This window comes from Lepus europaeus, chromosome 21 (assembly GCF_033115175.1).
Source record: "Lepus europaeus isolate LE1 chromosome 21, mLepTim1.pri, whole genome shotgun sequence".
Taxonomy (NCBI): Eukaryota; Metazoa; Chordata; class Mammalia; order Lagomorpha; family Leporidae; genus Lepus; species Lepus europaeus.
In genome coordinates, this window is record NC_084847.1 from 51,800,594 (window position 1) to 51,828,190 (window position 27,597).

Genomic DNA, 27,597 nt, shown 5'->3' on the forward strand with positions numbered 1-27,597 from the left:
GCTGGGGCTGCGGGCGGAGCCGAACCCGCGCGGGAGGCTGCCGGGCCGCCTGGGAGTGTGTGCATGTGTGTCTGTGCGGCGCGCACGTGTGTACCTGTGCGTGCACGCGTGTGTGTGCTTCGCCGGGGGGACCCGCGGGCCCGGCCGGCGGCTGGAAAGAAGGACGGGCCGGGGGCGCGGCTGCAGACATTCCAGCGGGGGCAGGGGGTCTGCCCGGCCCCTCCCCACTTGGCTTCCCCGGACAAAGGGGGAATTCAGAGCCAGTTGTTGGCCTCCTGCGGCTAATCCCCCAGGGGCCTCCCAAATGAGTCTGGGGTCTCCAAACAGATGGGCAAATAGAAGGGAGGGGAGCAGGTACCCTCAGGAAGCCCCCTCCTCCATCTCCCACCGAGTGAGCCCCCCGCCCCCAGCCCTACCCGCAGTGAAGGGAATTGGCTCCCCGGCTTTCCAAAGCCCTCAGCCTGGAGCTCCGAGCTCCCAGCTCTTAGGCAGGCATCCCGTCTCCCGTTCCTCACTGCACTGGGAGTCTGGAAATTCCAGGCCCATGGCCACTCCCGGCAGGCAGACATCTGGTGTTATAAAGCCCCCCCCCCCCCCCAGTTAAGGGTTCCCTGGGAGTCCCCGCTCTGTGCAAGCCTTGAGCACAGCCCCCCCACCCCCCCCCAAGCAGATGAACAGGAAGCTGTGGGGGTACAGTAGATGCAGCGGTGGGGGGTCCACTTCACACAGGAGGAGACAAGGATGAGGATGCCCGGACCCCAAAGAGCGAGCCTCCCGGCTGGGGCATCCAGCACTTAAAGTCCTTGCCCATGAACCAGCGATGGGACCCAGCCCCCCCCCCCCCCCAAGCCAGAGCGGGAGAAGACAACACAGTCTGCCCCCCTGGTCCTACAGGCCTCTGCCCTTCAACTCCACTCTCTGGCCTATGAAGCCGGAACTCTTTCCCATCGGCCTCTTAGGTCAGCGTGAGAACACACGGGAGGAATGGCGACAAGGAGACAGAAGTGCGGGACGGAAGGGGTGTTCTTGGCAGGGGTGGCTTCCGGTGCCTGGTCCTGTCTGGGTCCCGTTGCTTCAGGGAGGGGAACTGTGGGCCCTGACCCCTCTGGCCAACCCCAAGTCTGAAGATGGCCCCCCTAGAAATCAGGAGGGCTGCTCTGTTCCGCTGTGCTGGGTAACCCCCAGTGCAGCGGGGCCGAGAGAGAAGTGGGCCTCTCTCCGGCACTTCCTAACACCGCCTGCCACTGATGGGGGAGCAGGGCTACGTGGGGCAGCAGGAGTTACCCAGTGCAGACATGGGGATTAGGTTACCTGCAGCTGGAGTGGTTGGATCACCATTGGACCCCCACTGTCTTACACTGAGAGGCCTTCTGTGTTTAAATGCCTGGCCCAGGGAGGTGGTGAGGGTCAAATGAAACCTCCCCAAATCCTACCTGTAAGAGGCTGAAGAATGACCCCTAAAACGTCAGCTCTTCACCCCCGGAACCTAGAAATGTTTCCCACCATGGTGAAGGCTCTGTAGATGCGCCGAAGAATCCTGAGAAGTGAAGGTGATGTGAAGGCATACGCACAGGCCCTACCCACGCTCACGTCCCTCGTAAAGGGAGAGTGGACACACAGAGAGGACACAGGTGTGGTGGGTGTCCACCCTAATGGTTAAGAGCCTGGTGTCCCGTAGCCAGCGCCGGCTCCCGGCTCTTGCTTCCTGCTAATGCACACCCTGGGAGGCAGCAGGGGCTGGCTCAAGTGGTTGGGTCCCTGCCTCCTATGTGGGAGACCAGGATGGAGTTCCTGATTCCTGGCTTTGGCCCAGTCCATCCTAAGCTGTTAAGGGCATTTGCGGGGAGCAAACCAGCAGATGGGAGCTCTCTCTCTCTGCCTCTCAAAATCAATCAATCAATAATTAACTAAGAAAGAAGACACAAGGCAATGTAGCACAGAAGCAGGGGTGGTAGTGACGTGGCCACAAGCCAAGGAATGTCGGCAGCCATCGGAAGCTGGAAAAAGCAATGGACAGATTCTCCCTGGGGCCTCCAAGGGGAGTGCAGCCCTGGCACACCTTTGCTTTGGGCCTGGCGATGTTGATGTGGGACTTGCACACTAAAAAAACACAGTTCTGTTGTTCCAGCCACTGAGTGTGGGGTCACTGTTATGGCAGCCACCGTAAACGAGTACAGTGCCTAATGTCAGTGAGGCGTGCCTCGGGCAGGTGCCTTGCCCGGGGCTGCCTGCTCTGTGGGGCGTCCTCCCCCGGGAGCTGCAGCAAGAGAGACCAGGCAGGGCCAGGCCCTCTGTCCTGCTCCAGGAAGGGGGGGGGGCGGCCTGCCAGCAGCCGCTGGCCACTGAACCATTGTCTACATGTGAGCACGCGCAAGAAAGGGGCTTTCAAAGCTCCGGGCAAAATGCAATTAAAAAAGTTTATTTTGGTGGGAAAAGAAAAACTGTTTGACACCCACGAGCAGCTTTTTCCCAGCCCATTTCTGAAGCCTGCTCAGGTGTGCACGGGGGTCTGTGTGCGTCCACACATATACCCCCAGGGAGCCAGCACGCCCCTTCCGCCTTGGCTAATCCATGACCCTGTGAGCCCCACCCAGCGCACGTACCCCTTTGGCAGCCTGCCCTTCCTCCTGCTCCTATGGACACTCCCAGAAGCAGTGGCCAGGCGGGGCCGGCTGGGGCAGTCTGGTCCAGCACGGAGCAGCCAGGGAGTGATGTACCCACTGGTGCGGTCAAGAAGGAAGGGTGATTTCTAGCTGTGCTGGAAGCGCTGGGACCCCCCGCTCAGGGTGGGGGCGCCCCTTTGGAATAAACTGGGCAGAAAAAAGGGGCTCAGTGGGGGAGGGGGCAGTGCTGTGGTGCGGCAGGTTTTCTTGCTCCTTACCACAGCAGCCCAGCTAAGTGTCTGTGTGTCCTGGTAGAGGCTGACACCTACTGGTGAGCCATGGTTCTGCAGCCTAGCCCTACAAAGCCTATATATACTTTGTTCTCCAAGACAGGCTTGGGCAGGGCCTTGTTTAAAACACTGGACCCTAAATGCATGAAAATGCATCATCCCCCACCTGCAAAAGATTTAAACTAAATAGCGCTCTTCACAAAAGGGTGTACACTACTATGTTACTACCAACAATAAGTCTATGTTGAGGGCTATAACGTTTACAAAATACCTTTCTGCCTGTTATCTCATATGACCCTTTAATCTGGTAGGCCCCACAGCACAGACAATACTAAAGTCTATTTTAGGGGCAGGCATTGTGGCATAGCAGGTTAAGCCACCACCTGAGGTGCCAGCATCCCATATGGGCACCGGTTCAAGTCCTGGCTGCTCTGCTTCTTATCTGACTTCTAGCCCATGTGCCTGGCAGGGCAGTAAATGATGGCCCAAGTACTTGGGCACCTGCCACCCATGTGGGAGGCTTGGATGAAGTACCAGGCTCCTGGCTTCAGCCTGGCCCAGCCCTGACAGCTGCAGCCATCTGGGAAGTGAACTAGTGGATGGAACATCTCTCTCTCCAAACAAATAAATAAATACATTAAAAAATTTACTTATTTGTTTGACAGGCAGAGTTACAGACAGACAGATGGAGGGGGGGAGAGAGAGAGAGAGAGAGAGGGAGAGAGAGAGAGAAATCTTCCATCTGCTGATTCACTCCCCAAACGGCCACAACAACCAAGTCTAGTCCAGGCCAAAGCCAGGAGCCAGGAACTCTTTCTGAGTCTCTCACGTGGGTGCAGGGGCCCAAGCACTTGGGCCATCTTCTGCTGCTTTCCCAGGAGCATTAGCAGGGAGCTGGATCGGAAGTGGAGCAGCCAGGACTCGAACCGGTGCCCATATGGGATGCCAGCGTCACAGCTGGCAACTTAACCCGCTGCACCACAGCGCCGCCCTGGTGTTTTGGTTTTTATAAGGAAACAGCCTGGTGTGACCCAGAGGCACGTTCTGAGAACTGCATCACCGGGCAGTGTCATTCCACAGGACCGCTGTGTGATGCATGGCCAACAATACCGTGTGCAGCAAGGGGGTGACTGTGCTTATGTCGTGACGATGGCCACTCAAAGAAGGGACTGCAGGCCCTGGACTTGGATCTCAAGCTGCGTTCTGGCGCCATTACTTTCTAGATACGGACAGGTTCCCTCATCTCTGCCTTTCTACTTTCTTCTCTGAAAAGGGGCACATATGTCTCACACCTCCCAGGGCTGGCGTGAGAGCGTGGCAGCCGAGTGCACACCAAGCACCCAGTGCGGACCGAAGTGGGCGCAACACACCTGTCTCTCAATCTCCTTGCAGTCTTGTTCCTAGAAACTCCTAGATGGGTTTCTTTGAAAAGCTGACATTGTGGAGCCGGCGCTGTGGTGTGGTTGGCTAAGCCCCCATCTGCAGGGCCGGCATCCCATATGGGCGCTGGTTCCAGTCCCAGCTGCTCCACTTCCGAGCCAGCTCTCTGCTATGGCCTGGGAAAGCAGTGGAGGATGGCCCAAGTCCTTGGGTCCCTGCACCCACATGGGAGACCTGGAAGAAGCTCCTGGCTCCTGGCTTCGGATCGGCGCAGCTCCAGCTGTTGCGGCTACTTGGGGAGTGAACCAGTGGATAGAAGACCTCTCTCTTTCTCTCTCTGTCTGTAACTCTACCTTTCAAATAAATAAAATCTTTTTTTTTTTTTAAAAAAGCTGAAATCATAGGAGAAGAAGTAAAAAAGGATAAGAAGTCACAGATAACAGTCACTTTGATGTGAAGGTCAGCACAGAAATAGGCTTTACAGGGAACAAAAGGAACAGAAAAGGAGCGACTGAGCATGCCCAGCTGAGCCAGAGGACGCGAGCCAAGAACCAAGAGCGGAGGGATTCCCGGGGGAGTCCCCTGGGACTGCACCAGGGCTGGCGATCCCAGGCCCAGCACGGCGTGTTCACCCGGGGCTCGCCTTGGCCAGGAGCTGGCTTTTTTCAACGAGTTCAAGAACCTTCACTTTGGCTCCCGGGAAAAACCTCCCTCTGCCTCTCTTTCTGGAGCCATGGTTTGTTTTGTTTTGTTTTTAATTGAACTCAGACACTCCTATTAGGACGTGGGTATTGTATTTTATTTGGAGATAGAGTTAGAGAGAGAGAGAGAGAATCTTTCATCCACTGCTTCACTCCCCCAAATGGTATCAGCAGCAGGGGTTGGGCCAGGCTGAAGCCAGAAGCCCAGAACTCCATCCGGGTCTCCCACATGGGTGCAGGGGCCCAAGCACTTGAGCCATCTTCTACTGCTTTCCCAGGTATATTAGCAGGGAGCTGGATCGGAAGCGGAGCAGCCAGGGGACTTAAACCTGAGCTGTGATACGGGATGCTGGTGGAATCGCAGGTGGTGGCTTAACCTGCTGTGCCACAACACCAGCCCCAGGAGCTATGGCTACACTTTAAAGGTTCGAAAAGTTAGAAAGGAAAACCCTCAGGAAATGCCCGAGTTCCTAATCCAGAGCTTATCTCAGAACGGCTGCCAAGCAGGATACGGGGGTGGGGGTGGGGAGACAGGCGGGCACAGCTGGGGGTGGGGGCTTGTGGCTATAACAACTGGCAATGCTGCCTGAGCTCTTCCCAAGGACAGGCACTGTGCCTCATCGTCCCCAGGACGCCCTATGCGGTGAGCGCTGCTATTACTGCCCCATTTTATAGATGAGAAAATCGAGGCCCAGAGAGGTGACGTGCCTTGTGCGTGTGATCGGAAGGCATGCCCTGCTCCGCCGGCCTCTGGCCCTCGGCTCACCTCCACTGTACTGAGCCGGTCTGCTGCCCCACATGCTTAGCCGTGGTTGGTGTGCAAGGACGGGCCCTCAGGAGTTCAAACCTCTTCCCCTGAATGGTTTTGTCACCACACACAAAACAAGCCCGCAGTTTAGACATGCCTTGTCCCAGCAACCCCGAAGTCTGAGACGGAAGTGCAAATGGGGTGGCAAGAAAATGATTGCGGAGGGTGTGTGGGGGGGGACAGGGAGCCATAGAGATGAACGAGACACCAGGGCGCGAAAGAGAAAACCCCACAGCCACGGGGGAACGGGGCGCAGTGCCAGGCACAGAACACACACGGCAGACCCAAGTCTGTGGCACCATGGTGGAGCCGGTTAAACTGCTGCTTGTGACACGGACAGCCCATATCGGAGTGCCGGTTCAAGACCTGGTGCTCCACTTCCCATCCGGCTCCCTGCTAATCACCTGGGAAAGCAGTGCAAGATGGGCTCAAGTGCTTGGCCCCCTGTACTGATGTGGGAGGCCAGGATGGAGCTCTGGGCTCCTGACTTCAGCCTGGTCCAGTCCCAGCTGGTGTGGCCATTTGGGGAGTGAACCAGCAGATGGAAGACCTCTCTCTCCCCCTCCCTCCATCACTATGCCTTTAAAACAAATAAAATAAATCTTAAAAAAATGACAGGTGGATAGGAAATTATTTCAGTGGAGGCAGGAAGCCATCTCAATGAACAAACCACCAGGGCACAGTGGAGAAATCCCCACAGCCATGGGGGAATGGGGCAAAAACTCCGCAGTCAAGAACATGCTAAAGGATGAGGGGACCACTAGGTGGCGCTAAAATTCCCTCCTTGGGCACCACCAGTGGTTACAGAGGACCGGGCTTCCATCAAATGCCTTCTCAGCCAGAACTGTTCAGTGGGAACCCCGGGAAATCTTATTCTTGACCTCCTGGACCTGAGTTTTATAGGGAATCCTGGTTACTTGCTCCCCAAATGCCAGCCACAGCCAGGTTCAGCTCAGAGCAAAGCCAGGAGCCTGGACCTCGATCCAGGTCTCCTCCATGGGTGGCAGGGACCCGAGTACTCGAGCCGCCCCCTGCTGCCTCCGGCCGGAAGCTGCAATTGGAAGCATCCTAACCAGTGCACTGAATGCAGCGTCTGGAGCTGACATCCCAGCCACACGCTGGGCCTGCAGGAGCGAGTTCTCCCGCGCGCCCAGGCCAGCCACACGGGCCATGCCGAATCCACGCAAGGGCCGCGTGGTGGAGACCTAGTTACTGCAGTACGGACAGAACTGTGCGTTAAACCTCCCCACACCTGCACTGTGCTATGCGGTACCAATCCCAGGGTCCGCACCTGCCACCTGCCACCTGCCAGCGACCAGGCCGGAGGCCACCTGTCTGATCCTCCCAGCATCGCTCACGGCCAAGGGCGCAGACTCGAGAGAAGTCCGTGTGTCTTGCCCAAGGTCCCGCAGGTGAGAACCACCTACTGGTCATCTGCCTCGTGTTCCCCACGCCTCCACGCCCACGGCCCTCCTTCCCTGGGGTCAACGCAGCACAGTGAGGACTTGGGTCACTTTCAGCAGACAGCCTTTAGGAGGCCATCAGCGGGGACACCTCTGCCCCTGGGCCACCCCCCACCCCACCCCCACCCCGAGCGCTGCAGCATCAGTGAGTGATGAGTGCCACTTACAGCCGGGAAAGGCCAAGGGCTTTGCTGTCACCAGGCCCCCTGTGGGACCCAGGCCAGTGCAGGAGGCCTGCCTGGAAGCCCGGCATTGCAGCCATACCCTGTGGTCAGCGACAGGGCGGGGGGCTCCTAGGAGCAAGGTGCACAGTGCTGAGAGGCCTCCTCACTCCGGCGCCAGCAGAAGCATCCACAGGTGCATCCAACTTCGTCATCTGTGAACCCCCACACCCAGGTCCTGCCTGCCGCTGGCTGCCTTCGGACACCGGCTGCTGCAGCCGCACCACCTCGGAGGTCCACGTCCCTGCAGAGCAGGGGACAATGGGGAGAGCCAGAAACAGCCCCAGAGCTCTCAGGCAACTCGCGAGGACACGCGACACGCTGGGCCAGGCGTGCACGGACACGCACTGCGCCAGGACCCCGCGTGGGGAGGCACCACGGGCACTCACACAGGCTACCCTACTCCCGCGAGGCCCCAGGGGACAGCGTGTGGACCGAGCTGTGAAGGGAAGGAGGCCGGTGGCCAGGGGAGATCAGGGTGCACGCAGCGTGTGCGGGAAGACAGGAGCAGAGTTGGACACAAGTGATGCTGTGACCGAGCGTGGCTGCTGTCTTGTGCCACGTATGTCCTGGGCAGCCACAGCTGACAGAAGGGGAGTGGAGGGTAGTTCTAGCCAGACGGCTCGGGCTCTCCCGTGCAGGCAACAGAGGGCTGGCAGGCCACTGCGTAGGATGGACACCCGGCGACACCCGGAGCAGAGCTGAGCGCTGGCGAGGCCCTCATGGGGAGTCAGTCTCATGCCCAGTGCCGTACCAGGAGAGGATCAGGGGAGCCGGGCAGTCGGGGACCCTGTGGGGGACTAGAAAGACGGGTGACAGAATGGGCAAGGGGAGAAAAGAGACGAGACCGAGTCGTGCTGCAGGGAGGAAGGGCGCAGAGTCTGCCCTGGGGACCTGGAAGAGGCGGGGCTGCTAAGAGAGGCCCTGTCTCCAGGCGGGAGGGCAGGCAGCTTAGGAGTCACCTGTGAGGCCCCCTGGGGCCAGGAAGGGCCACATGGGAGGTTGGCTTTGTCAGCAGGATGACATCACCCCGAGGTCAGGCCTGGGCAGAAGCAGTAGCGCTCTGGGCTTTGGTTTTCATCCCTCGGGGAACTTAAGTGCAGCTGTCACTCTGATGCTTCCATTAGTATTGCTGGCAATGTTTACTTATTTATTTTCATCTCCTTGAAAGGTGGGGGTGGGCAGAGAGAGAGAGAGAGAGAGGAGAGAGAGGAGAGAGATCTTCCATCTGCCAGTTCATTCTACAAAAGCCTGCAACCGTCCAAGGCTGGGTCAGGCTGAAGCCAGGAGCCCGGGAACTCCATCCAGGCCTCCTAGATGGGTGGCAGGGGCCCGAGGCCTTGGGCCATCAGCCGCTGCCTCCTCCCAGGGTGCACATTAGCGGAAGACTGGATTGGGAGCAGAGCAGCCAGGGCTGGGACCAGCATTCCGAGGTCGGCATCCCAGATCCCCCGGCGGATACTTAACTCGCTGTACCACAACACAGGCCCGCCCCTTCAGTGTTGATAAGGGACATTTGCAAATGAAATCCTGGACAAGCACTCTGCAAATGCGTCCAGCCCTTGGACGGTGGCCTGGAGATCATTATCAGAGCTCCTAATGTGACTTACTGAGCTCCTACTACGCAGGCCATGCTGACCCTGGGACTCCGAGCAAGTAGAAGTTAAAGACCAAGACAGAGGGTGGCGGGAAACGCAGCCGGACCCTGCTAGTGTGGATCGCAGCCCAGCTGTCAGGGTGATCACCTGGGAGCTGGGCCGGCCCCAGGATGCTGACGGAGCCGGTCTGGGGCCAGCCTGGGCATCATAAAGTGCAGGGTTGTGATGTGCAGCCAAGACGGGGAAGCACCCGTGGCTGGGATGCAGGACCCCCCCACCTCCACCCCGCCCAGGTCTTGGCCAAAGCCGAGGGGTGCCGGTGCCGGGGATGAGGAAGTGCGGCACTTCCCTTCCTGCCGCTCCTACGCTGGGGATTTCCAGGCTTCTACCTGGAATTTTCCACCCCATGCCCAGAGGCTCCGCCTAAGCAGAGACATTCAGCGCCCTCTGCCCCAGTACACTTCTCTTCCCTCTTCCACTGCCACCTCTCTCCCCCATCCTCGGCCCTTCCTGTACACCTGGCATCACAGGCGTCCAGTCCAGACCCAGAACCTACACCCACACTGCGAGACTGACCCCAGAGAAAGAACACCGGCCTGGCCTGGTCGTAGGATGCCACTTTATATGATGAGATGCAGAGGGAGAGAGGGAGAAAGAGACAGGCAGAACTCCTGTCCACCGGTTCACTTCCTGGACGCTGGTGACAGCTGGGCGGGGCCAAAACAGGAAGCTGGGGACATCACCTGGGTCTCCCAGTAGGTGGCAGGGGTCCCCTACTCCAGCCGTCACCTGCTGCCTCTCAAGGAGTGCTTTAGCAGGGAGCCATCTTCAGAAACGGAACCAGACTTGAACTCAGCACTCTGATACGGGATGTGGGTGTCCCAAGCCGCACGGTCTTAACTGCTGGGCCAAACGTGGGGCCCAGGATGCCACTTCTGGCTGGTGGGTTCCTGGCAGGCAGGATCTGTTGGATTCCAGAGCCTCAGCAGGCAGCCTGTGGGTGGCCAGCAGGAGTGAGGGGCACCCAGACCCTGAGTCAGCAGGGAGCCTCGCCGGGGGTGGGGGTGGGGGGGTGGGGGTGTGTGTCCTCTCCTCCCCTCCCCCACCCCAGCTGCCTGCGCTCTTTGCCCCTGCTTGCCCAGCTCCTCCCTGAAGTCAGCAATATAGGGGGACCCTCGGTAGCCATATAGGGGGACCCTTGGTAGCCTGGCCCATAAGCTGCCACCTCCTCCTCAGGGAGGCTTTCCCAAGGCTGCTCCTAGGAGCGCAAGTCCAGGAGTCCGGCTTGGAAGTGTGGACCCGGTGGAGGGCATGAAGGGCTGGCTCCGAGGCGGCCAAGCGCCAGCATCCCCACCCTGCAGCGGGAGGTGACCAGGCTAATGCCATGTAATTACAGCCTGCTAGAAGCCCAGCCGGGCCCAGCTGCCAGCCAGCGGCCACGGCCACAGGCCTTCGGGGTAGAGGGAGGGAGAAGAGGAAAGAGAAAGAAAACAGAGCCTCCCTAAAAAAAAAAAAAAAAAAACTTGATCCTGGGTTATTTTTAGGTGCTTATTCATCCCACATATTTCTTTTTTAAAAGAGCCACACACACACAGGCTGCGTACAGCAAGCATTCGGCAGGAGGGAGCTGCACACACAGGTGGATGGGGCCGGGGCACCTGGGAGGGCACAGCCCACATAAGAAGGGAAGCCGGGCAGACCCTGGGTGCAGGACAAATATTCTGGCATTCTGAGGGCAGAGTGGGGAGGCTGAGAAGACGACGAGGCGCGTCCATCCGAGTCCCCAGGTTCAAGTATCCCCCCCAGCTCTTACTGCGTGGCCCTGGGCCTTTCCCTGTGTGAGCACAGGAGATTCTGGGCTGCAGCCCTGCTCCAGCACTTAGGATGTGTGGCCTCAGCAAGTCTCTCAACCTCTCTGGGCCTCAGCTGCCCTGCCTACAAAACAGAGCCTGCCGGAGCTGCCTCCTGGAGTTGTTTGGAGACTGAGTTAAATACACACGAGGCATTTGAAGAACTGCCGGGCATGCTATCCTCGCTATTAAAGCACCAGCCACGTTAATTGTTACTGTCAGGAGTAATCATCAGCTACAATAGCATACTGGAGTAGGCAGGATGTGAAGGTGGAAGCCACCCAAAGCGGCCTGCTGTCGTGGCGCAGCAGGTTAAGCCTCCGCCTGTGACACCAGCACCCCACATCCGAGCGCCAGTTCGAGTCCCGGCTGCTCCACTTCCTACCCAGCTCCCTGCTCATGTGCCTGGGGAGGCATCGGAAGATGGCCCAAGTGCTTTGGACCCTGTAACCCCTGTAGGAGAACCAGATGGAGGATCTGGGCTCCTGGCTTCAGCCTGGACCGGGCTGGGCCATTGTAGCCATTTGGGGAGTGAACCAGCAGATGGAAGACCTCTTTTCCTCTGTCTCTCTGATCTCTCTGCCTTTCAAATAAAATTAAATAAAATAAAGACACAGAAGGCCCGAGGCGGGAAAGCCGTATTCACAATCCAACCCCGGCCGAGAAGAGGCTTTGCCTATGTCCAAGCGTGAATGCCGACACCCCGTTCTCTCCTTGTGAACAGCACATACCCACTCTTGGGGGTGGGGCACAAAGGGTTAATGAAAACAGACGCCCCCAGCCGCACTCCCAGCATGTGCCAGGTGACAGCTGGCCGTGAGGGCACAACAGGTGCGAGGGTCACTGCTGTGTGTGGGCCCCAGGCTGCCCGGATCTGGAAGAGCCGAGCCTGTGAGTGGGTAGAGGCAGTGGGCCAGGGTGGGCATCGTCCAATCACCCGGGGCCCTGAATGCAACAGAAGGAACAGGAAGGGTGGCGTCTGCCACCACTGGCTGCCCTGGCTCTCTGGACCCAATCACAACGCGGGCTTTCCTGGGGCTCCAGCTTGCAGGTGCACAGCCTGGAGCTTCCAGCCTCCACCCATGCCTGAGCCAATCCCTTTCAGACTTCCTGCTTCTCTCTCTCTCCTGCTGCGTTGGAGAACCCTGACCACCACGCCTGATGAGACCCTGGCCACCTCCACCTGCCCCTCCCGCCCTGGCCTGCTACTGCTCCTGTGCCCTCAAGGGCCCTCCATGTCAGCCCAGCCCTTACTGGCCTCTCTCTCCTGGTTCAGTCCAGGAAACCTTGTCTTGTGTGCATAGCCCCAGGCTAAATTCTGTGAGTCAGAGTCCCGGGCCAGGGAGCACCCAAGGGAGATGGGGGCAGGCAGGGGAGGGGCAGGAGGTGACAGATGGAGGTGTTCCAGGCGGGAGTGCCAGGCGCGGGGAAGGCAAGTTCAGCAAAGCCCCGTGCGGGGGAGACGTCGGGATTTCTACAGCCCTCGTTGTCCACCTTGCTCACACCGGCCCTTGGTCAACGTGGTCTGAAGCTCACTGTTTCTTTCATTCATTCATTCATTCACTTCATTCATCTGAGAGCAAAGAACGAGGGAGACCTCCCATCCACTGACTCACTCCCTGAATGCCAGGGGGAGCCACAGAACTCAGCCCAGGTCTTCTGCACGGGAGGCAGGGGCCCAACCACTTGGGCTACCACTGCTGCATGCCAGGGTGTGCGTCGGCAGGAAGCTGGAACAGCAGCGGAGGGAGCCCTGGGCCCAAGCACTCTGATATCTCAACTGCTGAGCCCACTCTTCACTCCTCCTGCGAGGCCTCAGGGACCCCCCCGGGGCACAGTCCCCACAGGCCTCACAGGCTGGGGCCCATGTCCATCACGGATCCTAGTCTTGGGGACGGCAGGCTCCTCTCCTCCGGGTGGCCACCTGCCACCATAGGAATCACTCAGCACCGCAGGCAGGACATCTCCCCAAAACCCCCGAGAGCTCCCCACCTGGGACTTTCAAGGGGGAACCCCGGGGTCTTCCTCCCTCCCTTTGCCGCTCTCCAGCTTTGGCCCCGGCCCCTCCTGCCCTCCTGGTCCAGGCTTCGGCCCAGGGCCTTGGCAGCCTTTGTGTCCCTGTCTCTGCTCCTCTCTCCCCAGCAGAGACGCACACATATGGCTTCTTTTGCAGTGTGCCCAGGCCTCATGAGCCTCCCCCGTCCCGTGCACCGTGCACACGGTTAGCTCTGGAGGGATTACTGGGGCTGGCTGACCCTTTTGGGGGCAGGAGCCTGGGGGACCAGCCAGGTCAAGTGCTTCCTCCAGACTTCAAGTGAGGGCCCCGAGGCAAAATTTCCCCGAGGGAAAATTTCGCCACTACTAAATTTACTGTCACCAGAGGTGACAATACAGGGGTCCCCCGCTTACCCGCTGTTTCCCCCTTTATACTCTCAGTTATGAATGGTTAGCTGCAGGCTGAAAATATTAACTGGAAAATTCCATATTTGCACAATTCATGTTTTCAGGTAACTTTGGCTACAGTGTATTGTTAGATTTGGTCTATTTCATTATTAGTTACTGTTGTTTGCTCTCTTACCAGCCCAGTTTGCAAATTAAACTCCATGGGGCCAGTGTTGTGGTGCAGAGGGTTAAGCTGCTCCTTGTAAAAGAGGTTGCCCCTCTTCCAGGCCAGCTCTCTGCTGTGGCCCGGGAGTGCAGTGGAGGATGGCCCAAGTGCTTGGGCCCTGCACCCCATGGGAGACCAGGAGAAGCACCTGGCTCCTGCCATCAGATCAGCGCGGTGCGCCGGCCGCAGCGCGCTACCGCGGCGGCCATTGGAGGGTGAACCAACGGCAAAGGAAGACCTTTCTCTCTCTCTCTCTCTCACTGTCCACTCTGCCTGTCAAAAATTAAAAAAAAAAAAAAACAAAAACCAAAAAACAAAAAAAACACGGCATCTCATATTGGAGCACCAGGTGGAGTCCTGGCTGCTCTGCTTCCAATCCAGCTCCTTGCTAATGAGCTGGGAGGGCAGCAAGGATGGCCCACGTCCTTGGGCCCCTGCCACCCACATGGGAGACTGGGATGGCGTTCCTGGCTCCTGGCTTTGTCCTGGCCCAGACCTCTTTTTACGGATCATCTGTATCCAAAACTCTCTTTTCATACTATCCATTCATTCTTTACATATGGTTCCCTTTAGTTCTCTGTACATATTTTTTATTTATTTATTTATTTTTATTTTTATTTTATTTTTTTTTATTTTTGACAGGCAGAGTGGTGGACAGTGAGAGAGAGACAGAGAGAAAGGTCTTCCTTTTGCTGTTGGTTCACCCTCCAATGGCCGCCGCGGTAGCGCACTGTGGCCGGTGCACCGTGCTGTTCCGATGGCAGGAGCCAGGTGCTTCTCCTGGTCTCCCATGGGGTGCAGAGCCCAAGCACTTGGGCCATCCTCCACTGCACTCCCTGGCCACAGCAGAGAGCTGGCCTGGAAGAGGGGCAACCAGGACAGGATCGTTGCCCCGACCGGGACTAGAACCCGGTGTGCCGGCGCCGCAAGGCAGAGGATTAGCCTGTTGAGCCACGGCGCCGGCCTCTCTGTACATATTTAAACAGCTGATTAAAGTATTTATCTAAGACATCCAACTGCTGGTGAGGATGGTTTCTACTGATTGGTTTTTATCCCACATACGCATGTATTTTTGTTTCTTTGCATGCTTCGGAATGTTTGTTGAAAACTGGACATGCCAACTAATAGAATGTAGCAAGTGTGGAAATCAGACTCCGCCCATCCCGTGGGGGCTGCTGGTGCTGCTTATGGTAGATGCTGTTATTCTGCCCCGTGACTTTCCTGATAATTATGCAAAGTGTGTATTCTGTGTCACGTGTGGCCCCCGAACTCTTCGCTCCGTTAATCCAGTGACCAGCTAATGATTAGACGGAGTGCCTTCCTGGAAGCAATGACTCTCCCACTCTGCTGAGGGGCACAGCATGCCGTTGGAGCACACCTTCAACAACAGTGTGCAGAGTCGCAAGGTCATCTGGAAGTGACAGATTATTGCCTTGTCAAGTCTGTCCTGAGCGCGCACGCACACACACACACACACACACGCACAGCCAGTGCATCAACCTGGCGTTCTGGATCCCAGGACCACGTCAGGGCGTTTAACCCCTCCTCCCCTCACCGGGTATCTCGTTCCTCGGCCTTCCAAGTTTCATGCTAAGTCTATTGTTTGCCCCAACTGCTTTCCATAACCTCAGGCGGCTGTAATGTTAGAATATTCACCAAGTCACTGGGGAGAAGCCCCAGCACCGGGAAACTTGGGGTAAGGTTTTATTATTTGTCTGAAGGTAACTACAGCAATGGCTAACGTAGTCATGCTACCACTCTCCCTCCAAATGTCTGCTTAGCATGCCAGATTATCTTTCCTCTGGACGACAAGTCTTTCGGGTGGGCGCCTTCGAGGGGATCACTACACAGGCCCGGGAACGGCTGTTCTGCTGATGTGGCTGCACGCCCACCTCACCAACCTCCTCCAGGACCCCTCTCTGCCTCCCTCCCTCTGCTCCAGCCGCTCTGGCCTCCTCACAGCTCCTGCCTCGAGCCCTTGCGTGGCGCCTCCTCACTGTGAGACACTGTCCCCGGGGCTCTGCGTGACTGGCTCCAGCACTTGCTCGCGGTGTGCTGAGCAAACAGTGCCTCACCAGCCAGCCTCTCCACCTTGCTTCCCCGCCACCCAGCACCCAGCCTCACCCCTCTTTTTTCTCCCTAGACTTTCCTTCCCAATACTGCTCCGAAGTAGCCAGAAGACACTTCACCCAAGATGTGGAAGGCGGTCATGAAGGCGCAGTCGTACTCCTGTATGTTGAAGTCCGTGTGGGAAACCAGGCGTGGCTGCAGCCCACGCCCTCTGCCACGTGTCTATTGGGCCACCTGGTTGCGACGGAGTAGCTGCCAGGCCTGCGGCTCCTCCAGCCCCAGCTCTCTGACTCCTAAGCCAGGTGATGTGTGGCTGTGACCACAGGTACCAGCACCCTGCGTGACACCTGCGGCACCCAAACTGGATACACACAGCCAGCGAGAAGTCAACCCACATTCCCGTCCCAGACTCCAGGACTCCAGTTCTATTTCCTCTCCCTCTTGTTCCTTCCTTCCTGACTCCCCGTGGACTTTAAGGTCCAGCACCAGGCACAGAAACAGCTACCTCACATGGACAAGGCAGCCAGCTCCCCAAGGCCCAAGGTCAAGTCTTTATAACAGAACCTGAGGACAAATATTCCCAAGTGACTCTGCTTCTCAGATAGAGCCTGGCACACCCCTCTGTCCCAATCTTTTTTTTATTATTATTATTAAAGATCTATTTATTTATTTGAAAGGCAAAATTATAGAGAAAGAGACAGAGAGATCATCCATCTGCTGGTTTACTCCCCAAATGGCTGCAATGGCCAGGGCGGGGCTGAGCCAAAGCCAGGGGCCTGTCCAGTTCTCCCAGGAGGATGGCAGGGGTCCAAGCACCTTGTGTTGCTTTCCCGGGCACATCAGCAGGAAGCCAGATCAGAAGTGGAGCAGCCGGGACTCAAACCAGCACTCACACAGCACTGTGGTGCGTGTGCTGAAGGCTGAGCTCCTCAGGGCAGACACGGACCTGCGAGGCCAGCTCCAGTCTGTGCCTCCAATTCCTGCCATTAGCGCCCACCTCTTACCTCCAGGCTCACTTGGCAAAGCCTCGTAGTGACACCAGACCTAAGACGTCCCAAGCCCACCCCTGGCTGGGACTGCAAATCTGGTGACACCAATGTGCCTTTGGCTGTGGACAAAGCCAGAACCCGGCCGGCGCCACGGCTCAATAGGCTAATCCTCCACCTTGCAGTACCGGCACACCGGGTTCTAGTCCCGGTCGGGGCGCCGGATTCTGTCCCGGTTGCCCCTCTTCCAGGCCAGCTCTCTGCTGTGGCCAGGGAGTGCAGTGGAGGATGGCCCAAGTGCTTGGGCCCTGCACCCCATGGGAGACCAGGAGAAGCACCTGGCTCCTGCCATCGGATCAGCGTGGTGCGCCGGCTGCAGCGCACCAGCCGCGGCGGCCATTGGAGGGTGAACCAACGGCAAAGGAAGACCTTTCTCTCTGTCTCTCTCTCTCACTGTCCACTCTGCCTGTCAAAAAAAATAAATAAATAAAAAATTAAAAAAAAAAAAAAGGAAGACCTTTCTCTCTGTCTCTCTCTCTCACACTGTCCACTCTGCCTGTCAAAAAAAAAAAAAAAAAAAAAAAGCCAGAACCCAGCATGTACTCCTTGACAGCTCCCTGGCCCCCATCTCATCGAGGGCCAAGGCCTCGCACGTCCATTCTTGAAGTGTCTCCAACAGCCTGCCCATGTCTGTGGTCACCACCCCATTGTTCCTTCACGCCGAAGTCCCCTGCCATCTGTCCTAATACCTCATTCCAGTGTCTCTGGGCTGCTCCCGTGTGCCAGAGGGACCCTGAGTAAACAGGACCCGGATGTCGCTCTGCTTCAGGTCCTTGCAAGCTTCTCCAGTGCCCGTGGGATAAAATGCAACATTCTCGCCAGGGGCTCAAGGCCCAACACTTCTGCCCCTATGCCATCCTCAGCCCCTTCGTCCCCCTCCTCCACCTGACACCACTCCTGCCATGGGAAGCGTCTTCCCCACTTCCTGGCCGTGGAGTATGCTGGACCCTCTCCCAGGAACAGCGATGGAGAACTTTGTTCTGCCAAGGGCCATTTGGATATTTGTCACACCACTCTCGTGGGACATGCGAAGTTACCAACTTACAAATTAGACTGTTAGCGGCTGGTGCTGTAGTGCAGCGGGTTAAGCCATGGCCTGCAAGCCCCAGCATCCCATATAGGCACTGGTTCAAGTCCCGGCTGTTCCACTTGTGATCCAGCTCCCTGCTAATGTGTCTGGGAAAGCAGTGGAGGATGGTTCAGGTCCTTGGAGCCCTGCAACCACATGGGTGACCAGGAAGAAGCTCCTGGCTACCAGCTTCGGCCTGGCCCAGCCCTGGTCATTGTAGTCATTTGCGGAGTGAGCCAGCCGGATGGAAGCTCGCTTGCTCTCTCTTTCTCTCTCTCTCTCTCTAACTTTGCCTTTCAAATAAATAAAGATATCTTTTTTTAAAAATTAGCCTGTTATAGATTTATTGTATCTTGAGTCCCACCTGCGGTTGGCTTGGCAGGGCCTTATATGACCTGTGGGCCAGACATTCCCCACCCTGCCCTAGAGTGCTCCTCTCCACCTCTTCATCCAGCTAATTTCTCGCTTCCTCCCGATCTCAGCTGAAACCTCCCTCCTTGCCATCCCTAACCCAGGTGGCTCTCCCACATCCACCCCTTAACACCTGTTCTTCCTTGTGGCCACACAGCGCCTCATCACACGCTGAACACCTGCCCACCCACAAACATGTGAGGGTGGTCCTGTCCAGGCCACCCCTCATCTTCCCAGGGTCGGCACAGTGCCTGCTTACAGAAGCAGGTTGATAAATGCCTAATAGGTGAATAAACTTACAAGGTCTGAAAGCTGTTTAGCTAAGCCAACATCTTCATTTTTATAGACATTAAAACAAAGCAAACTGCAGCCCAGAGGGAATGAATAGTCCTACGTCCAGGAGACAAGAGGTTTGGATGATGTATATACACAGGCCTTTGACCTTGGAATGCGTAAGGAGGCACTGATAAACATACAGACACACACAGAGAGACACACTCCAGAACACCACTGCTACAGGAAACAGGAGCATGTGATTCTGGGCGTGCCCGGCCTGCTATCCCCGAGGGGTTTTGCGGCCACTGTGCCGTCTGGGCGAGGGTGGTCCTGTGGGGCGGTGGGAGGCAGCGTTCTGTTAAGGACTTTGGGAGCGAGGCTGTAGGCGACATCAGGAATACTCTCCCTTCACCTTAAGATTTTGGACGGGCCTACGTGGTGCTGGCTGGGGCACGAGGGAGGACCCAACACGCATCCAACGGGGCTGTTAGGCCAAATGAGCTTGGCCGGTCCTTTTGGACCCCAAGAGGCCGAGGCTGGCCCGTGGGTTCCTGGACGGGGACTGCTCTGAGCAAAAGGGGAGAGAAGATGGTTTTGGCCTTTGTGTGTCCACGCTGGAGGAGGGGTGCATGCCAGGAGGCAAACTCTCTCCCTGGGGCTCATGGGAGAGACCACAGGACAGCAGGGTGTACATGTGCTCACATGCGTGTGCTCGCGTGTGTGTTGTGTGTGTGCATCTTAGGGATGCTGGAGGGCAGGAGGAAAAGCAGCTGGAACGAGACCACTCAGGGCTCGACTTCCCTGACACGAGGGGAGGGGCCTCTGGAGGTGTAGCCCTGGAGGTCAGGGGGTCACGGGTACCTGCAAACCTCCCACCCGGCCCCATGTTCACCGGCCAGCACTGTGGAGCAAGCCACACCTGCTCCCTCTTTGCTAAAGGGTCTGTTCTGGTTTCTGAAGCTCATTGAGGAAGAATCAGAAGTATATAGATTCATACAGCACCTGACAGGTTAAAGGAACTCGTTCAGACACACTTTTCCCATAAGGGAGGCGGTGCACGCGGGTCCTAGCTCTGCAGCCAGCCAGCTCCATGAACTGGCACTACTTAGTTCTTTGAATTTGACTCCTCACCTACAGGTCAGGGTTAGGGACGCGGCCAACCAGCTCGGGAGCTGCTGGTTAGATGTGGAGAAGGCATTTGTGGCGGGGAGCGCCAGGACACAGGCTGTATCTGTCACCAACCGCTGCCACTGTTCAGCCCTCACCACAGCCTGGCCGACAGACTCCCCACATTCCACTGGAGGAAACCGAGGCACGAAGGCTGAGTGATTCACAGTGGGTCTCAGAGCAGCGAGGGCTTTGGAGAAAGTCACTGTTGGGGGGGCAGGTGGAAGCCCAGGGGTTACAGGTTCTCAGGTGCCCCCCCCGGCCTGCAGCCAGCTCAAGCTCAAAGCTGGCTTCCCATTATGGGATACGCCTACCTAACAGGGCTGGTCCTCCAGCCTCGTGGGCCCAACTAAGTGTGGACACCCCAGAATGGCTACACGTGCCCAGCTCCTTTGAGTCAGGTCTCTCTGGGATAGGGACTGGAGATGCAGAGATGGAGGCTCTGAATTGAGCTTGCAAGGCAGGGGCCTGAGCTGGTCGGGTCTGAGCTTTTGCATCCGCACCCCTGGATGTGCCAGTCCCAGCCTCTCTGTGCCCTGTCCCTGGCTGGCTGCTGCTCCAAGAAGCTTCCAGACCCGTCTGCTCCAAACCCACTGCCCTCTCTGCCCAGCCAAGCTGCTTACTGGGTGCCACAACTCACCGTCAAGGCCAAGGGGCTTCTCCCGGGGTGAGGCTCCCTGAAGCTCTGCTCTTCCAAACCCCGTGTCCCAGGTCCCTGACCCCTTAGTGGGTGCTCCCCAGGCACCTGCTCTTGGCCCTGCCTGGCCACTCCCCAGATCCTCATCCCCACCATCACGGCTCCTAGTGACTCCCACCTCTGTCTCTTCATTGGCTCCCCCTTTCATTTCAGTCCTACAGAAACATACAGTGACACGAGCGGGCTCCTCATGGCCAGCACAATGTCACACGCTGACAAACCTGTGACATGTGCCAGAGTCAAGCCCCCCGCCACCAGCTCCCCTCCCCAACTCTGTCCTGTTCCCTCCTCCCCAAACGTAGCCAGGAACCTGGTGCTGAGCATCCCCCTGCAGGTGTTTGTAACCAGCAGTGCTGTTTTCAAACTCGATACAAACCCTAGCTCCATTTCTGCTCCTTGCTGCTTTTAGTCTAGCAGCTCAACTCCCAAGGTGTACAATGCTTTAGGGCGATCCACGTTGGCCGGACCTACACCACCCATGAGTGTCCCCCTGGGCCAAAGTATCTGGCCAGTCTCCTTGAGATGGACCCTTAGGTGGCCTTCAACTTTTCCTAACTTAAAAATGAACGTCCGGTGCATCGGTGGAGGCTCCTATCGACCTGAACTTGTGCACATGTGAATCGGTGGGGACTACAGGACATACACACTGTATCCGTCTGCCTAGTGATGGCCCTGACCAGGGAACGCGAGCCCAGAGGCTCCATCTACTCGTCAGCATTTGTTCTGACGGGCTCTTACACGGTTGCCAGTTTCATGGGCGTGAAGTGGCATTTCGGCTCTTACACGGTTGCCAGTTTCATGGGCGTGAAGTGGCACTTCCTATGGTGGTCAGCCATTCGCCACACCTCTCCCAGGAGATGCCTGTCTCTCCAATCACTGGATTGCCCAGCTCCTTCTTATAGAGTGGGGGCTGTTCTTAGTACGAGGGAGGTCTTCCAAAGTTTGGGCAAAGTGCAGATTTTGAAACAACTATGCATAGACTTCAAGGGTTTTTGCATCAAAGAAATATCTTTTAAGAAAATGTTTAGGGCTGGTGCTGCGGCTCACTAGGCTAATCCTCCGCCTGCAGCACCGGCACCCCGGGGTCTAGTCCCGGTTGGGGCGCCGGATTCCGTCCCAGTCGCTCCTCTTCCAGGCCAGCTCTCTGCTGTGGCCCAGGAAGGCAGTGGAGGATGGCCCAAGTGCTTGGGCCCTGTACCCGCATGGGAGACCAGGAGAAGCACCTGGCTCCTGGCTTCGGATCAGCGCGATGCACCGGCTGCAGCGTGCCGGCTGCGGTGGCCATTGGAGGGTGAACCAATGGCAAAAGAAGACCTTTCTCTCTGTCTCTCTCTCTCTCTCACTGTCCACTCTGCCTGTCAAAAAAGTAAAAAAAAAAAAAAAAAAAAAAAAAAAAAAAAAAAAAAAAGTTTATTGTTTAAATTTTACTTGAAAGGCAGAGTGACATAAACAGAAGCAGAGAGAGAGCCAGCAAGATGTTCCACCTGCTGGTTCACTCCCCAGATGCCCACAACAGCCAGGGGCAGTCCGAAGCCAGGAGCCTGGAACTGGTTAGGGATTCCCACGTGGGTGGCAGGAACTCAAGCCGTCACCTGCTGCCCCCCAGGGTGTGCATTAGGAGGAAGCTGGGTCAGAAACAGAGCAGCTGGAACTTGAACTAGCACTAAGATACGGCCTACGGACATCCCAAGCGGTGGCCTAACCCACAGCACCAGCCCCTTCCACAAACTTCCCGAAGTTTCCACGTGTATTCTGATGACCAATTCTTCCCGAGTTCCCTGCACCACAAAATCTCCTCCAGCCTGCAGCCTGCCTTTTTATTTCTAATGACATCTTTTGGGAACACTGACGGTCTTATCATTATTTGCCTATGCTTTGCTGCTTTTGGTGTCTGGAGATATTCCCCCCCCCTACTCTGAGATCATAAAGATAACTTGTTCATATTTTCTTCTAAAAATGTCAAAGTTTTTGTTTCTTCACAGGTAGGATCTTCACTCACATGGGATTTATTTTTAGTTCAGGCACAAAGCAATATTCTACTTGTATGTGATTTCCCCCTGTGCACAACCAGCAGCCTCGGCATCCTGGACGGAAGCATTTGCCTCAGTTTGAGTCCTCAAAGGCAAGAAGGGTGCTTGGGAGGGGCCTGGGGTTGCTGGAGGAACAGGGAGAGGCGAGGCGGGCATTTCTCTCCCCGTCTGAAGAGCAGGCCCAAGCATCTAAGAGTGCGGGTTCTGTTCATCCAGCATTTGTTCCTCTTTTCTTTTTTAAGATTTATTCTACGTATTTGAAAGGCAGAGAAGAAGGGAGAGACAGGAGACAGAGAGAGAGAGAGAGAGAGAGAGAGAGAGAGAGATCTCCCATTGGCTGGTCTGCTCCCCAAATGGCCGAGGTTGTGCCAGAGACTGAAGCCGGGAGCCTGGAACTCCATCCGGGTCTCCCATGTGGGTGGCAGGGGCCCAGGAACTTGGACCATCTTCTGCTGCTTTCCCAGGTGCATTAGCAGGAAGCTGATGGGAAGTTGAGCAGCCAAGACTCGAACCTGTGTCCATCTGGGATGCCGGTGTTGCAGGCAGCAGCTTAACACGCTGCGCCACTGCGCCGGCCCCAATCCAGCATTTCTAACAGGATTTTCAGGCTGTCTGGCCCACAATGAGGCAGTTACTCAAAGTTTCCTGCAGCCTCTGCCCCTCTCTAGGAGTCCCCTCCCCAAAAACAGAGGCTGACCTTGGCCACAGCCCCACACTAACCCCCTCCCCCAGGGCCTGTGTTATCTCAAGATTCTGAACTAATCTTGCCTGCTTCTCCTGCTGGCCTCTTCTTTATCCTGCTGTGAAAACCTTCTAAAAACACCCATCTGTTGTTCTTGCAGGTCCCTCCACACACACCCCTAAACTCCCTAGTGACAGACACACACACACACACACTCACACACACTCACACACACACATACACACACTGGGCTCTCCCCTTCTGCCAGCTCATGGCCCCTGTGTCTTCCACTCTTCCCAGCCAGTTTCCAAGACTCACTGTTCCCAGAACCCCGGCTTCCTGCCTCTGGGCCTTTGCACTAGCTGTTTTCATCACTGACTTTTTTCTCTGGTGTCCTGGGCTCCAGAGTCCTTTCGGGTCCAGGTCCAGGTCACAGGTCACCACCATTGCACACTTCTGCACAACCAGGAGAGCCTGGAGGCCCAGCTGCACTCACTCTAGGGTCCCCCACCTCCATGGCACTGTGGGCAGACGGGGCCTCCTGACATCCTGGACCCAGCCCTGAGCCTGCCCATGCTGGGGCGCTCCAATGTGTGCCATGAGCCAAGAGGGGAGACTCCTCTAGGAAGCCACCAGGGATTCCTCCCTGTGGGCAGGGTCCCACTAAGCCTTCAATGGGTTGCGGGGGGAAGGGAGGCCCCGCACCCCAGAAAACGGAAGCCCTCAGTCCACAATGAGCCACGCTGGAGCAGCCCCAGGGCCTGTGGCATCCGGGCTCCAGAGGGACGCCTGGCTGTGTTGGTCTGTAGGGGTGGGGTGGGGGTGAGCGACTGCAAAGTACAGTCCTAAGAGGAAGGCACTGGCAAAGCACAGATCCGCTCTGTGTGACGACATCCGGGACACAAAGCTGCACCTGTCAGCCCCCCACGCAGACCCCCAGCCTGGCCCTGGGGTTGGCCCCGTGCCTGGCGCCAGCAGCTGCCTTCCTCCCTCTCCTCCTCCCCTGGCAGGCCTTTGATCCTCTCCCCCGACAGCTGCACCAAGGCAGCGGGTCAGAGGCAAGTCACCTTGGGCCTCCCACTTCCGGCCTCCCACAGCTACCTTCAATCACCGGCTCTTCCCAGGAGTCAGCAGCGGAGAGTGGCCCCATGGTACCTGGGTGCCCCTGCCGTGTGGGACAGGCAGGACCGCTGTGGCCTGCTCAGCAGCCGGCCAGGGCTCTCTTCAAGGCCCTCTTTGTCCTCCCCAAGGTTTCCTGACTTGGCTCCACACTCAGGACAGCCCCCCACCCCCTAAAAGGCAGATCCTGTGGCAGAGTGCAGCCACCCAGCCGGCAGGAGACGAAAGCAAAAATGTGAAAGAGACCACAGTGGATTTGTTCCTGCCCTGTTACAGAGGTAATCCCAGCACTGCACATAGAAACATGCGTACACGTGTAGTCACACGTGCTCGTAACGTAAATAAAAGCGTTGGCCGTGCCTTGGCACACCGGGGGACTCAGGCTCCCTGGAGGACCGGCAGTGACGGCGTCCGTGTTGCCATGGGAACACTGTGAGAACAAACAAGGTGAAGGTTGTGGTTCAAACAGGCACCCAGGTACGCTGAGGGCGTCAACGCAGCAGGCTGTGACGGGCGTCCTGGGGGGCTGGCAGGAACCCCGTCCCCCTCACCACGCTCACGTGGAGAGCTGCGCCCCCGGATGGATTTTATCTGATCTTGGCTAGGAACTCCCCCCGCTGAGGGGCTCCTTGAACCTTGTGTTCTTGGTCCCCAGTGCAGAGTAGGTGACACAGTGACAGATGGAGACCAAACAAACTCCATTCTGCAGTGCCCAGGGCGCTCAGCAAGGAAAGCCAGCTGTCCCAGCCCCCGCACAGGCAGCAGCCTTTGCTTCATTGATCCAATGGGGACAGGAGGACCCCGCGAAGCAATGAGACCCTGGGGAGACTGTCCCAGTGAGGTGGGCCCGACCACTGTCCACAGCAGAGCAGTGTTGACTTTCCTCTTCCAGCACCCAGAGCTCACGGGTCACGTTTCTATTTATTTCCTGATCTCCATTTATCCTTATGCCTATCGTTAAATAACACCTTTAGGTGGGGAAAAGGTAGCGAGACCATATTCCAGGTAAGGCTTTTAAACTTCATTTTCCTCCTGAACGGCTAAGAATTTCTCCTGTTCTTAAACTCCTTCAGGGGCAGGTGTTTGGTCTACCGGTTTAGGCGCCAGCTGAGATGTCTGTGTCCCATCCCGGAGGGTTGGGCTCTGGCTCCTGACCCCGGCTTCCTGCTAACGCGGACCCTGGGAGGCAGCGGTGAGGTTTCTGCTACCCACACAGGAGACCTGGGTTGACTTCCAGCCCCCAGCTTCGGCCTCAGCCCCGTCCCGGCCTGGGGAACGAACCAACAGATTGGGGCTGTCTCAACCTCTGTCTCTCAAATAAATAAATTTTTAATAATTAAAACAAGTCAGGACTTTATCATTTTACACGACTACACAAAAGAGTATGCATTATTCATTTAACAACTATTTATTTTGTGCCTGCTGCATGCTAGGTCCTGTGACCTCCTGTCGTGTGCTTAGCTTGCTTACAACACTGTGGCACTTTTTTTTTTTTTTTTTGACAGGCAGAGTGGACAGTGAGAGAGAGAGAGACAGAGAGAAAGGTCTTCCTTTGCCGTTGGTTCACCCTCCAGTGGCCGCCGCAGCCTGTGCGCTGCAGCTGGCGCACCACGCTGATCCCAAGGCAGGAGCCAGGTGCTTCTCCTGGTCTCCCATGGGGTGCAGGGCCCAAGCACTTGGGCCATCCTCCACTGCACTCCCTGGCCACAGCAGAGAGCTGGCCTGGAAGAGGGGTAACCGGGACAGGATCGGTGCCCCAACCGGGACTAGAACCCGGTGTGCCAGTGCCACAAGGTGGAGGATTAGCCTGTTGAGCCGCGGCGCCGGCCAACACTGTGGCACTATTTCTAAAGGCCTGTGAAATGGAATTAGAAGATAAGATTTTGGTGTACAAAATTTTGAAATCCACTCAGTCTTTTTCATGATACACATTTTTGTGATTCCTGAAGACCACACAGATGCATGGATTTCAATTTTTTTTTTAACCAAAATAAACATCTTTTAATTTCATTTTCCACAAGCTTTTTGAAATGCTCTCATATTAAACAGAGTAAAAAAACACCTCTTTATGGAAGAGGGGTTTATATATTTCAAGTTATTTTCTTTTTAAAAATTTATTTATTTATTTGAAATAAATGTCAGAGAGGGAGGGGGAGATCTTCCATCTGCTGGCTCATTCCTGTAATGGTCAACTCTGGGCCAGGCAAAGCCAGGAGCCTGGAGCTCCACCCAGGTCTCCCATGCAGGTGCAGGGGCCCACGCACTTGGCCATCTTCCACTGCTTTCCCAGGCACATCAGCAGGGAGCTGGATCAGAAGTGGAGCAGCCGGGATTTGAACCGGCACCCACATGGGATGTTGGCGCCGCAGGTGGTAGCTTTACCTGTTGATCCACAATGCCAGACCCTGTTCAACTTCTTAAATTGAGTATTGGGTTTGTAGATATTTGTCTTGTGCATTGTAAGTTATCCTATATCTGTGTGTGTGTATATATATATGTGTGTGTGTGTGTGTATAAGTATGTATATATGCATATATATTATTCCATATTCTATATTATATAAACTATATATTATATATATAAAGGGTTTATTTATTTGAAGGGCAGAGAGAGAGAGAGAAATCTTCCATCCACTGGTTTACTCCCCAAATGACCACAACAACAAAGCCAGGAACCAGGAGCTTCATCCGGGTCTCCCACATGGGTGCAGGGGCCCAAGCACTTGGGCCATCCTCTGCTGCCTTCCCAGGTGCATTAGCAGGGAGCTGGATCAGGAGTGGCGACGCCGGGACTTGAACTGGTGCTCACAGGGGATGCTGGCATTGATTAATGGCATCTTAACCAGCTGTGCCACAACAATGGTCCCAATAAAAAAAAAAATTTTTTAAACCTTCCAGAGGAGGCAAATCCATAGAGACAGAGGGCAGAGTGACTAGTGGGGAGAGGGAAATGGGGGGTGACTCCTTGATGACTGTGGCTCCCTCGAGGGTGTGAAAACGTCTAGGAAATAGAGGAGCTGGATGCACTGACTGCCCATGGGTAACTGGACGTTACACGCATTCGATCTTAATTGAAAAACAAAAACCAAGTGGAAGGAGAACTTCTAACAAGCACTGAGCAGTTGTCTGTTCTGCCTTCCCGCTCTCCCGAGGAAGTCTTGCTTTCTCCCTCTATGTGCGTCCCATCAGCGGTAATGGACAATCTTCCCAATGGATACAATCGCACTGCTATTTCTCTACGAGCTTTAGCTATGACTTAAGCATCCTCCTCTTGTGACAGCTGTGACCCAGTTCTCTCCGGCACCCTAGCCCCTCTCCTTCCACAACGTCTCCATAGAGTTCCACAGATATTTTAGTGAATAATCCGTGTTGAAATGATGACCGCGCCAATGCCACGCCGCGCAGGGCCAAGTGGAAAACTACAATTACGCTCCCACTCTCGTTCAGTTTTCTGTTGTTCTTGGCTCTGATTCGTCCTTTGTTGTTTGATTTGCACAATGGCCTTTGTG

At 56.3% G+C, this 27,597-nt stretch overlaps 1 protein-coding gene across 1 annotated transcript in view; it reads right to left on the bottom strand.

Annotated features, from left to right (window-relative positions):
• The window catches only part of HIP1 (huntingtin interacting protein 1), a 143,042-nt gene that overhangs the window by 80,656 nt on the left and 34,789 nt on the right, over positions 1–27,597 (bottom strand). The gene's annotated exons all lie outside the window — the stretch shown is intronic.